This window comes from Dermochelys coriacea, chromosome 9, assembly GCF_009764565.3.
Source record: "Dermochelys coriacea isolate rDerCor1 chromosome 9, rDerCor1.pri.v4, whole genome shotgun sequence".
Lineage (NCBI taxonomy): Eukaryota > Metazoa > Chordata > Testudines > Dermochelyidae > Dermochelys > Dermochelys coriacea.
Genome location: NC_050076.1, coordinates 86948333 through 86960932, shown reverse-complemented (window position 1 = coordinate 86960932; position 12600 = coordinate 86948333). Strand labels below are relative to the sequence as shown.

Sequence of the window (12600 nt, the reverse complement as noted above, 5' to 3'; positions counted from 1 at the left end):
TTTCTGAAAAGTTACTACATTAGAAACAACTCTCCTCTCATTCAGACAGCAATATAGTTGCATGAACTATAACGGAATTACACCCTTGTGAAAGGACAATCATGCCCAGTGTTTGTAATAATAAAACCAAGTGATTGAGTTCTGTAGAAACAGCTGTAGGAATAGCTGATCGGATAAATAATAAACTTTCAATAAAGAAGGCTGTGTGGTTTTCCACATCAGTCTCCCGTGAGAATGCCTTCTTTACAGCTATACCTTTTCTGCATTGGTCAAGGCCTACCTGTGAACATCTCTCACCTTTCAGAGTTGCTTCCGTGAGGGGTTTGATTGGTCAAGTTCCCCAATCTCAAAATGGAAATCCTGCAGCAGAGTAATTTATTTACCTCAACTTCCCATGGATTTTTTTTTTAATTTTTTTTTTCTGTACATGACAGAAGTTGTACGTGACCCAATTAGTCACTTCCATTGAAGGCACAAAGATGGGTAAACAGGGAGGTACCAACAGAGGAATGCAGCTCTGACCAGATCAATGGTTTTTTATTCTCAGAACTATTCATCTTACCTTTTGTACCCGTATCTCCTGTATCACTTCACTAGATAAGAGTACGACCTTGGGTGGACTCATAGTTTCAATTTTGTGTGCCATTATATACTTTCTAATAACACTTGGTATGATTGAGACTCCCAATAATTTATTAATAGAAAAAATTCTCTTACATCTCCATAAACAGCTTATAAAGGGTGTTCAGTGACAAATGACGTCACTGAGATTATACCTGGGTGAGATTTTTCAGGTGACACTTTTGGGGGGGGGGGGGGAAGGAGGGGAAAATATATTCAGTGTCAATGAAACATTCCGCAATTCAAATTGCTCAGGTTAAAAAAAAAATTCCTGGGGGGAGGGGAAAAGTCGTCAAAAATTTCTACATTTTACAAACGAAATGCTTATTAAAAAAAAACCAAAAAACACAAGATCAAAACAAAAACATTTTATTCAATCAAAAATAAATGAAAACATTTCACTGAAGATTTTGAACTGAAAAATTGACATTTCAGGTAAACCCTCCCCGCTCCCCACAATTTTTTGGAACTGCCAGTGAACCAAAAAGACTCCAGTTATTTGCACAGCTCTTGCTGAAATGTTCTTTGTAATATGGAAATTGCCATAATGGATCATGCCAATAGTCCATGCTAGTTCAACCTTTGACAGAGGCTAATACAATAACTCCCCACTTAATGTCCTCTCGCTTAACATTGTTTCAATCTTATGTCCCTGCTTCATTACAGAACATGCTCATCTAAAGTTGTGCAATGCTCCACTATAATGTCGTTTGGCTGCCTGCTTTGTCCACAACTGGCAGCCCGCCTATGCCTCTCCCCCAGCGCCTCCTGCCTGCCGGTGGACCACATGGATCAGCGTCTTTCCCCTGCTCCCCCCACCTCCTGCCTACAGCAATCAGCTGGTTTACAGCATTCAGGAGGCAGGAGCAAGGACCCCGCACGCAGGCTCCCGCTCCATCCCCTGTCTCCTGAATGCCGCAAATCAGCTATAACTAGATTTCTAATGCTTCACTAAACTCTACTCATCTCTCTCTCCTTCAGTGATATTTTGTGGCAGAGAGCTCTGCAGGTTCATTTTGCATTAGACATATTAAACAGAATTCCTTTTATCAGTGTCAAATGTTGCCTTTTAATTGGCATAGGTGATCCCTGGTTCTTTTATTATGAAAAATAATATGTAGACCTAATAGGGTTAAATTGAAGAGAACAACCTTATTTTATACACATCAATGCCTTCAAGAAAAAAAAATTTACAGGAAAAAGGTGACTCAGAATCCACAAACCAAAACCCATTTTCTGTTAATAAACTGTTAATTTGATGCTTTAGTTTAAATATTTGAGAGTTCTGTTTACTTCATAGGTGGAGAATATTTGCAAAGCTTTTACAGGATGCAGTTCATTGTAACTGTGTAGTGTTAGAACACAAATAAACAAACCCTGCCCACAGGGATACAGAGTAAACCTCTACTATTCCCCTTTAATATGCATGGCAGTGTCCCAAATGAAGCTGAGGATGCCAGCATTTTAAAGAACTTGCTATTACTGGAGCCACCCTCTTGTGTCACATGGCTAAATCTGTTTGGTCTCTATCAAGTCTTCAGTTTGGAATCCCTTGTAGATGCAAGGGAAAGAAGGTGGGCAGGGAGAATGGGGTCTAGATGAAAGTTAAGATGCACTGAAAGTGAAGAAGTTTGGTGGGAAAGTTTGTACAGTGCCCACTATGTAAGGTGGGTGAGGCAATATCTTTTATTTATTGGACCAACTTCTGTTGGTGAGAGAGACAAGCTTTTGAACAACGCAGAGCTCTTCTTCTGCTCCTACACTACACAAAGACATTTTCTGGACTTTCAGAGAATTTGGATTTACACCCCCAAAATAAAGAGACTTTTCAGAAGACATTCCTCCTGCCACCTTGCAATTACCACTTTTATTAATTGGTAGTATTTCAAAACTCTCCATCCTCATCATGAGCTCCCCATGAAATCAAGCCTGAGTTCTGTTCTACTTAAACTTCCATTATGGAAACATCTTGTTTTCCCTCAATACTTAATAATGCCGCTCTTCACCAAATAAGGAAAAAAAACCCAACCCCACATCATATCTATGCATTAAATATGTGGTTGCCTGTTTTGCAAGTGCTTCAGAGAAAGTGGAAGATTCCCTTTAAACTGCGTACGCTGTTTATTTGTGAGGCAACTTGAAAAAGGTTGTGTAAAAAATAAAATAAAGAGTGCTAGGAAAACATCTGCAGGTGAGATCTTATCAGTACAAAGCCCAGGAATGATTCATTTGAACCCACTGCAGGAGAAGGCATGTATTTAGACCAATCATCTCACATTCCTGTACTTTGGACTTGTCCCCTCCTGTTTGTACATACTCATCCTTTTTAAACACTTTGAATCTGCTTTACTGTTTCACCTTTAAACAAACAGGATAACGTAAATTACAGACTTGTTCTAATGACAAAACTGCAGGATGGGAGGAGGAGGAGGACGACAGTTGCTCATTACAACTTTTGACTTTTTCTTGACCCCAACAGACACCTGCACACCCCAGGGCTGTTTCACACCCAGAAGGATTTGCCTTCATTTCCTTTTGCTTATTACACAGTCAGTCCCTTCCCTAACCTCACTTATTATGAGCTCAATGGCATAGCAACTTCTTGGCAATCAGGGAACGGGTCAGATCAACCAAGACATTATAACTGCACTGTAGTTAAGCCTCTGTCACTGCATTAACTCCCATTGTCATATACCTCATCCCACCAAGCTCTTCAGCAAGTAAGAGTCAGAATTCAGTGAAGAGCATCATAATGGAAGCCCTATTTTCTTCCCAAAAATAGGAATGAAAAAAAAAAACCTTATTTGGCTACTTCTAATGAAGCAGGAGCTCATACCAGGCTGAACACCCTAGGGGCCAATCCCTCCCATACCTCTCAACTTGTCAAGATCTAAAATGTGGGATGCAATGTAATACAAAGACCCAACACACAAAAAGTTAATCATGCAGCAAATTTAGGATGCCATAGGATTCCTTCCTTCTGTGTCAATAACTTTCTGTAATCTCAGTTTCATGATTCTTTATTTGTGATGTAAACGACAAGAATGAAAGAGAGGGGATTCCAATGTAGTAAGGTGCATAGGTAACTCGGACTAGAACGAGCGTCTTGGAATGAGCTACACTTGCGAGGTAGGATTCCTTTACATTGTAGGAGTGTTCAGTTCTGGAGTTAGGTCCAGACCTAGTGCTGTTTTAGATATTGAACAGACATTAAATATTTAAGACTTCAAAAAAACAAACACTCTCACTTTCATTTCTTACCTTGCAAATCCCTGAACTGCAATACAGTGAAAAGAAACTCCATGTACAGATACAGTTAGCTATGGTTACACCCTTTCCTAGCAGACTTTCTTCTGTGGGAAAACAAATCCGTACATGGGAATATTTTTGAACAAATCAGCTCTGTTTGGGCTCCCATTTTCTAGGTTTGATGCAACTCTCCAATATAAACACATTCATTTACTGGAGCAGGTTTCATTTGATCAGGCTGGATGGGGAGAGCTGGCAGGACACACATTTTTGGCAGTGCTTGTTAACCAAGAACATGGAAAAACAAAACAAACACTTGGGCCCATTCCCTCCTTTCCTCAATGCTCCACTGTTAGTTCAAAAGTCCCCAAGTTAGAGTCCATCCAGTGAAGTGTGATCTACGATATCTGAAGGGGCAGGGCAGCTCACACAACAGGAAAGGGTCAGATTGAATTTCATACTGAAATGCAAAATAAGTGCAACATTCATTACATAGCGAAAGCCAAGTTGTCCCCACATTAAGGCCTTGTTTACACTAGAAAGCTACACTAGCTTAACCAAAGGTGTGATTTTAAACAGGTTCAGGTAAACTGGTGCAAACTCCTGTGAGATGCTCATTTCAGTTTTGCTTAAGATGTTTAAGTTTCTGGTTTAAACCAAGCTGAAATCCAAACAAGGATTGCAACCAGTTGAAATCAGTTTAGTAACTAATTTAAGTTGAACAACTGGTATGACTTTTCTGTCTAGCCAAGATGTTCTTTACATCTGTGTAACCCCACAGACATGTATTAATGTTCCAGAGAGACAGGGGAACAGGACGTTTCAGATCACAACTGGTTCACTTGCATCATTGAATAAAGTTTCTTTATTTTTGAGTGTTCACAAGGAAAGTTGTCGTCATCCTCTAAAACCTTTTATTTGAATGGCAGTGGCCAAAATTCTGCTGTCAGTTCCCCCCATTGCAATCCCATTGACCTAATTTACTACTGCAGTGCAAAATTGCACCATATATTAGACCGGGCCTACTGTCCCCTTCCACGGAGAAGCCTACAATAGAGACAAATCCCATTGCAAACTTTGAGATGAGCCTGATCCGTTTCCTCTGAATTGGCTCTCTGCAGCAAGGGAGAGCTGAGGGAGATCTTGTAGTGCAGGCTAATTACAGAGGCCTATACACACTGCTTCCCAAGTTCTTCTCCATGGGTGTGCATGTCTGTCAGGAACCATGATCCTGTGTGTTCTCCACAAACAGCTGTCCCAAATCCGCCCTCAGGGAAGTTTCAATTTGTGGAGAGAGAAACTTCATCAGATAATGGTGATGAGGTCAAGACTGCCATTCTCTTCTACCTCCCCAACACCTACAGAGTATCCAGGAAGGGGCTACCAAGGGGGAAGCACGCAACAGCAGAACTATTCCCCCATTCTGTATTTGGGGACCTAGTTCCACTGGCTTGGTACTCTTCCCACATGGTAACAGAAGGAGGCCTGGAGTCCTGCCCATATTTACATACCTGCCACCCCAGTGACAGTTGGCCCACGGTTCCAAGGTGTAGTAAGTGCAAAGGATTGCACAGTTATATCAAAGGGCAAATTGGGGCATATACTGGATGATGCACATTACTGTGCATTGTAGCATTAAATTAACGCAATAGGGTTGCACAGGGGTAACTGAGGGTGTAATTGCTCAATGTCAACAGCTTGCAATGAAGTGAGCTTATTCAAGTACACAGGTGGCATATTTGTCAGTGTAACAGGATAGCCACTGAAAGCGAATGTCAGTAAATTGTTGTCCTGATCTAGAATGTCGTCTCCCCCCCGCCCCAAAGATTAATTGTTCCATTAGATTTAAGCTATAGAACATTGGTTCCCAAACTGGGGGCGTGCAAAAATTCCAAGGGAGGTGCGAGGCTGCCTGGCCCTTGAGCTCCCGGCAGGGGAGGCTAGCCCCCGGCCCCTCCCCTCCTGTGCACCCTCCCCCGCAGCCACACCACTGCACGGGCAGTGCAGCTTGCACCCGCCCACCTCCCAGGCTTTCCAATAAGCCAGTCCTGCTGCTATGAGCGGCCTGGTAAGGAGGCAGGGAGGGGGGCGAGGTGGGGTTGGATAAGGGGCAGAAGGTCCCAGGAGGGCAGTCAGAGGACAGGGAGCAATTGGATGGGGCAGAAGTTTGGGGGGGGGGGGCGCTGTCAGGAGATGGGGGGGTTGGATAGGCATAGGAGTCCCAGGCAGGCCTGTCAGGGGGTGGGGGGATGGATAGGGGTCAGGGCAGTCAGGAGACGGGAGGGGAGTCCCCGGGGGGTGGGGATTCCAGGAGGGGGCAGGCAGGGGACAAGGAGCAGGGGGGATTGAATAAAGAGTGGGATCCCAGGGGGGCAGTTAGGGATGAGGGGTCCTGGGAGGGGGCGGTCAAGGGATAAGGATCAGGATGGATGATGGTAAAGGAGAGGTGGGGGTCATGAGTGTTTCTCAAAAATTAAGAAGGGGGCGTGATGTCGAAAAGTTTGGGCACCAATGCTATAAAAGGTTATTTGATTTTGATTCCACAAATCAACAAGATCAGTTCTTACAGCTCTGTGCAGATTTGCAGTTTATTGACAACGGCTGAAAGGGCTTTTATTCACTTTGACCTTACTATCACGTTACTTAGATAATTTGTTACTGTTCCATTCTTCCCATAACCTTTTAAATTGTAGATAACAATATTGATTTAAAATGCAATGAAAACATGCCTGCCCTACAATGAACACATTGTCCTTGCGGTGCCGTATTGTGTGTCTTCTAAGGGCTGCCTACTTGCAAACTATTGGGGGGGGGACCTTTTGACTCAGTGTTGCAGGTTCATTAAATGGACAGGGTCAATTAGCTTGGGGCAGTAGTTCTAATTTTTTTATTTATGTACCCCCTAAAAGATTTCAAATGGAGGTGCACAGCCCTTTGGACCCCTGTGGACTCTAGGGGTCTGCAGGCTTCAGATTGAAAATGAGTGACTTAGGGTTTAAAAAAAAAAAAAAAAACACACCACAACAAACAAAAACCCCACAGATTTACACTTCAACTACAGAGCCATATGGGCCCATGTAGGAGACCGGAAACTCAGGGAGGGCCCCTTTGTGGAGTTCTTCCATGGGGGAGGGAAGGAAGCAGGAGATTCAATCCTCAAAACCAGCAAATCTCCCCCCCCCCCCCAAGATCCATGAGGAACGTGTGGAAGACAGGGCCATCTTCACGGAGGATCTGTGACTGTCCAGGCTCCTGTCAACACAGCTCCTTCAAAGCAACTCCCCTCACCTTCTGCTAGACCTGTAATCCCTCTTCCCCCTGAGAAAGAGGGGTTATCCCATTCCCCTCCTCCATGTGAGTATGAGCAAGTTAAATGCTGAATGAGTCACTATGAACTTACTCACAAAAGTTTGGTGTCCTGCTACATCTGGGCCACACTGACTGTGTTCTGTCCCCTCTCTTCTCTCCCACCCCAAAACGATCATTTGTGGGGATTGGGAAGTGAAGAACAATGCCATACATAGCCTGTCCCTTGAGTGCCCTGACAGAAGCAGAGGGTACAACGTAGCCTATGTGATCTGGCTGGGGAGGTGAGCTTGATTCTAAATATGATATTCACTGCTTAGGAAAAAAATACATTATTAATAAAATTAATGGGAATAGCCAAAAATAGACATTACTCATACAGAACCATTGTTTAAATACAGTGATCAGCTGCAGAGGGAACAGGAATTGCCAGCACAGAGTAGGGCTTATTATTGCTCACAACAATGGAGCATGAACAAGGAAGTAAATAAAACAGGCCCAGAGGAATTAAGGATCACAGGATAGAGAGAAGGCCTAGGAAGACAAAAGGAGCAGGAGAAATCCAGTGAGGGGGAAAAAAAAAAAAAGAGTTCTTCTATTCCAGATTCTAAGAAATTTCTGAAACAATACAAAGCAGAAAAACAACAAAACAGTGTATTAGACAGCATCCCTTAGAAATAGCTATTGATGTAGCTGTCAGGGAGATCCACCTACATTATAAAAATATCTGTATTTTAGGAGAAGCCACCTGGAATGTTTTGCCTACTATTCCAAATGCATCTTGAGAATTTCTTTTTTTGGTTGTTGTTGCTGTTCATTCTCCCCTCCCCCGCGGCCAGCAACCATGCTTGCCTCAATCTTATTCTTGATACTGGCCATAAACCATTCTTTAGAATGGATTGCCAAAGGCCTTGACAACAACTCATGAAAGTAAGTTTTATTTAGGAGGTACGATTTAATGGAATGAAAATTCATATGTCCGTAGTGCTGACCACGTTCATGAGAGGTCAAAAAACCAAAGATATGACATCATTGTTCTTGTACAGTGACAAGGCATTTGGAATTGGCAACAATATGAAATCATATAGAGCCTGATCTAAGTCTCAGTGAAGTTAATAGAAAGACTCTCATTGACTTAAGTGGTAGTGAGCGCAGACCTATACTGTACTTTTATTGTAAGATACAGTTCCTTATCCCACATACATCATATAAATGTGTACTATAGTAGACTGTCAAAGTCTGCAATGATACAGTCTCTCTATATAATAGTGACAGTATTTCTATAATCACTTTACAATGCTTAGAAGTTAGGATCTTGACAGATGTCACACAGCAAGACAGCAACAGACCAGGGAATAGAATCCTAGAGTGCTGATTCCCCATCTTTATCCAGTGGATCATACTGCCTCAGGATATATCAGGATTTGTAAGCCAACATTTTTTGCAACAAGTGAAACAAATACAAGACCCTTTGCTGTATGCAAAAACAAGAGTGTCGTACCAACTACCACACACACACACACACACACACACACACGTGCATGCTCGGTTAAACTTCTAACATTGAGGCAAATTCTCATAATCAACTTCTAACACTAAAGTTTAAAGCCACCTTTGCAACATCCAGATTTTAGGCTGTTAACAGGGCTAAAAAGGCTTCGGGCATAAATTAAAGCAGTTGTGGGGTGCTCTAATTTACGTCAGCCTCCCCATGAATGCCCATGGGCTGCACAGAAGCCCCGTGTCCCTGTGGTGATAAGCAAAAGCCACACACTCCCTCCCACCCCTAGCATAACCCCTGCATTGGAGCCTGTGAGGGGAAGCATAGAACATTTACAGTAGCCATATTCTGCTGAGCCCACGGCATACTGTGGTCCTGGAATGGCACACAGGGGCCAGAATCAGCCCCATTATTCTTCCTCATTGTTAAATCAGATATTCTTGCCAGGCCACCTTGATTTGATTTTCTTGCTAACCCTGACTGCCATTCATTTTATTCCACCCATGCAAATTTTTCTGAACCATCTTCAAGATATTTCCTCTCATATCAGGGAACACATGTTTCTGCATTCTGGACTGAGAAACGACATACTTGCTGACAAAGTTACTTCACTATTATCTCTGATCTCCAGAAAGCAGGATCTGTTAATCCACACTGTGACAACTATTAAAATCAACATGATTTGATAGATGCACCAGCATCACATTTGCAGTTGAGATAGGATTAAGTGGCAATAAAACAGTAGCGGGTGTGTGTGTGTGGAAATAACAGACTATCTCAATGGCAACCTGTTTCCTGGTGACCAATACGTTCTTCATACTTTGCTTAAAAGTGGATTGGTTTGTCATTCCCCCCTCCCCATACCCTTCCCTTTTTCCAAAAGCAACATGAATTTCAAAGTTTGGATTGTTAACTTGCAGAGAGCAGAATGTCTCCAATTTTCTGCAAATAACTCAGAGATTGGCTGAGCTCTCCATTTTCTCCTCTGGCCGTATCTGCTGGATGGTAACTTGTAATACTTTTTAAAAGGACAACCTTCAACTTTTCAAATAAATATGCTCCATTCAGTGCATATTAATTATAGTGAAAGATGAGTGAGGCTGAACAGAAAAATGGATTTCAGTTTCAACCTTTCTTCCCCACAAAGTTTGGGGCTGGTCATAAATTAGATTTACTTCAACTCAGAGATAAGCAAGGCAGCTGCAAAGCTGGGATCAGGGGTCTGATTCCAAAGACCTCCACTCCCAAAGTTTATGGGGCATTTGGATCTGGACCTGTCCATGGTATACTTGTTTTCAAAGGAAAAAAAGTTTACATAAACTTAATTAATCTAGCCAATTAGAAAAAAAAGTTATAAACTAGGTTTGGGCACTGTCCTTGAATCCCCATTTCCATTTCTGTAGTTTTACAAACACATTTTCCTGCTTTGAAAGATATTTTTCCTCTCCCCAGTTGCAGTGGGAGCTACTCACATAAACAAACATGGGGGGCGGGGAAGTGGGGACAGTTAATTAAGGCCCTGATCCTGAGAGCGGGGTTGCTGGCATGCACCTAATTACAGGATCAGGGCCTAACGGGGGGAGACAGACGTGGACTACACAGAAAGGGCCTGATCATGTCCTTCCTTGAACCTCAGGGAGCCGTTTACACCTGTGTGAAGTGAGCACGAAACTCTCGTGTTCTGATCCGGTACCATTTTACACCCCGTTTGCACAGGTGTAAACAGCAGAACCAGGTGCGCGCCAACGGGGAGCCACCCCAGCCTGTGCTGGCCGGTGCACCAGGTACACGAACGGGACACAACGTAAGGATCCGAGTGCATGGGGGTGGAGGGGGGGGGTGGAGAGTGATTTCAGACAAAGGGGGTCAGGCTGATGGCGCTTCTCCTGGGGCAGCCAGCGAGCCTGGTGCGCCTCGGATGCATCCTCGACCCCACTTGCTCCAGGGCACGCGCCAGGGTGCAGGCTCCCGGGGAAGCCGGGCAGCTGGCAGCGGCTCCGCCGGAGCGCGGGCGGGCGCGGAGTCTCTTACCTGGCGGGCGGCACGGGGCAGAGGCGACTGGGCGCGCGCGAGGAGCGCAGCTCTCCCCCGGGGAGCTCATCGCACCGGCAGCAGCGGGACAGCGGCTGAGCCCCGTGGCCGGGCAGCCGGCAAACCCGGACTGGATCTCGCACGCGCCCTGCCCCACACTAGTGCTGTACCCAGGCTCCCGCCCCTTATAAAACCCGGACTGGATCCCAGCCCAGTGACCAGAGCAGCTGCTGGGCCCAGGCCCCAGCAGCCTGAAAACCTGGCCTGGATCGTTACACAGTGACCCACCCGAGCTCCCCCAGGGCTCACACACAGCGCACCTATTCGACCCACAGGGCACCGTGCCCAAGGACTGGCAGCCTTCATGCCAGCCGAACCAGCCTCCAACAGGGAACTGAAAACCCTGAGGTTCCTCTGCCTGGCTACCGTAAGGGACCCTTGATGCAGAGTTGTGATACCCCAGCCCCTACGTGCCTAGGAAAGTGCTGGGTCCACCATGAGTTTGGAGGCAAGTGTTGTAAGTGCTCCATGCACTAGGTTCTACAGGCACTGCCTCCGGAAGGGGGGGATCCCCCATAAACTGTCACAGAGTCTGAGGAATAACAACGGGTTCATTAACTGGGGCTGCCATAAGCTAACGATGCTTATACACTTGGCATAATTAACAGTCACAAGCGAAAGAAGGACCAATGGTTCCTAGCCAACCCCTAGGGACAGCCCAGTCGAGGAGTATGAAGATGGGGCTCCTCTGGCCTTGTGGCAGTGATACACCCTCCCAGGATCAATCACGCACTGGCCTGCAGATCCTTGGCCAGGGCTCCATTCTTCTGTCCATCTTCTTTAGACTCATCCACCCAAACCCCCTCTTTTGCAGGCTGCTCCCAAACATCGGCCTGACATGGCTGCTGGCTCCCTGTCAGCCTTTCAGGCCAGGTCCCCAAGCTGCCCATATTCTCTTCCCAGCCAGCTGCTAGGCTGCTACTCCTGCCCATCTCCAAAACCTTGGTCCCCTCTGACCATACGTTGTACTTCCCTTTCATGAGCAGGAGGGACCATGGAGTCCTCTTCCAGCTGGGTGTGAATCTGCGAGCCAACAGTACCCAGCAGTGAGCCTGTGGGTTCAGAATTTTTCTGTCATCAAATAAATTTATGTATTATTATTATTATTTTATTTTAAATCAGGAGAATAATATTGAGTGAACATGGACAATTGTGAGGCATAAGAGCTGTCTTCTTTATGGCCCTTCCAGTGTCTCTGTTCCCTTTTAGGCAACATCATTTTCAGATTTCAGAGTAGCAGTCGTGTTAGTCTGTATTCGCAAAAAAGAAAAGGAGTACTTGTGACACCTTAGAGACTAACAAATTTATTTGAGCATAAGCTTTCGTGCATCCAATGAAGTGAGCTGTAGCTCATGAACGCTTATGCTCAAATAAATCCATCATTTTCAGAGGAGTAGTTCATGCATTGTTTCACCCGGGAGGCATCATTCTTAAAGGCTCTGAGGCTTTGGAGGCAACATTGAGAGCCTGGGAACTCCAAAGCAGCCTGATGCTGAAGCCAAAGGCCTGATATTAGGCATGTCTGATGTCAAGTCTTCTCCTTCTACTCATACTCATTGTTCCAAGGTACCTCTCAAACAAACAGAAGATACAGCTGATTGCTGTCCAGTGGGCTTAGTGAAATAGTGTTTGGAGCCCAATCCTCAGTGAGCTAGTTCAGAATCCATTGCCTCAGCAAGCAGCCCTAACTGGCATTCTTGCTGGCAGACTCAGAAGAGAGGCCAAGGGGTGAATGGACTTGGAGACCGGGTTAGCTCTGCCAATGTCCAGCTACATGCTGTGTGAGGAAGAATTATTTCTAACCATACCCCCTTTTAATATTAGTTAAAATA

At 44.8% G+C, this 12600-nt stretch overlaps 1 protein-coding gene across 5 annotated transcripts in view; it reads right to left on the bottom strand.

The window, feature by feature from the left end:
• The window catches only part of LOC119861876 (synaptotagmin-like protein 4), a 67771-nt gene extending 56900 nt beyond the window's left edge, over window positions 1–10871 (bottom strand). For 2 of the 5 annotated variants that reach the window (XM_043492359.1, XM_038417604.2), the window contains exon 1: window positions 10709–10871. The gene's annotated coding sequence lies outside the window, so the exon portion shown is untranslated. Of the gene's footprint in view, window positions 1–3882; window positions 3970–10708 lie in introns of those variants that run through there. The other 3 variants (XR_006274250.1, XM_043492356.1, XM_043492358.1) reach the window with 3 other exon arrangements.
• Window positions 10872–12600: the final 1729 nt, after the last annotated feature.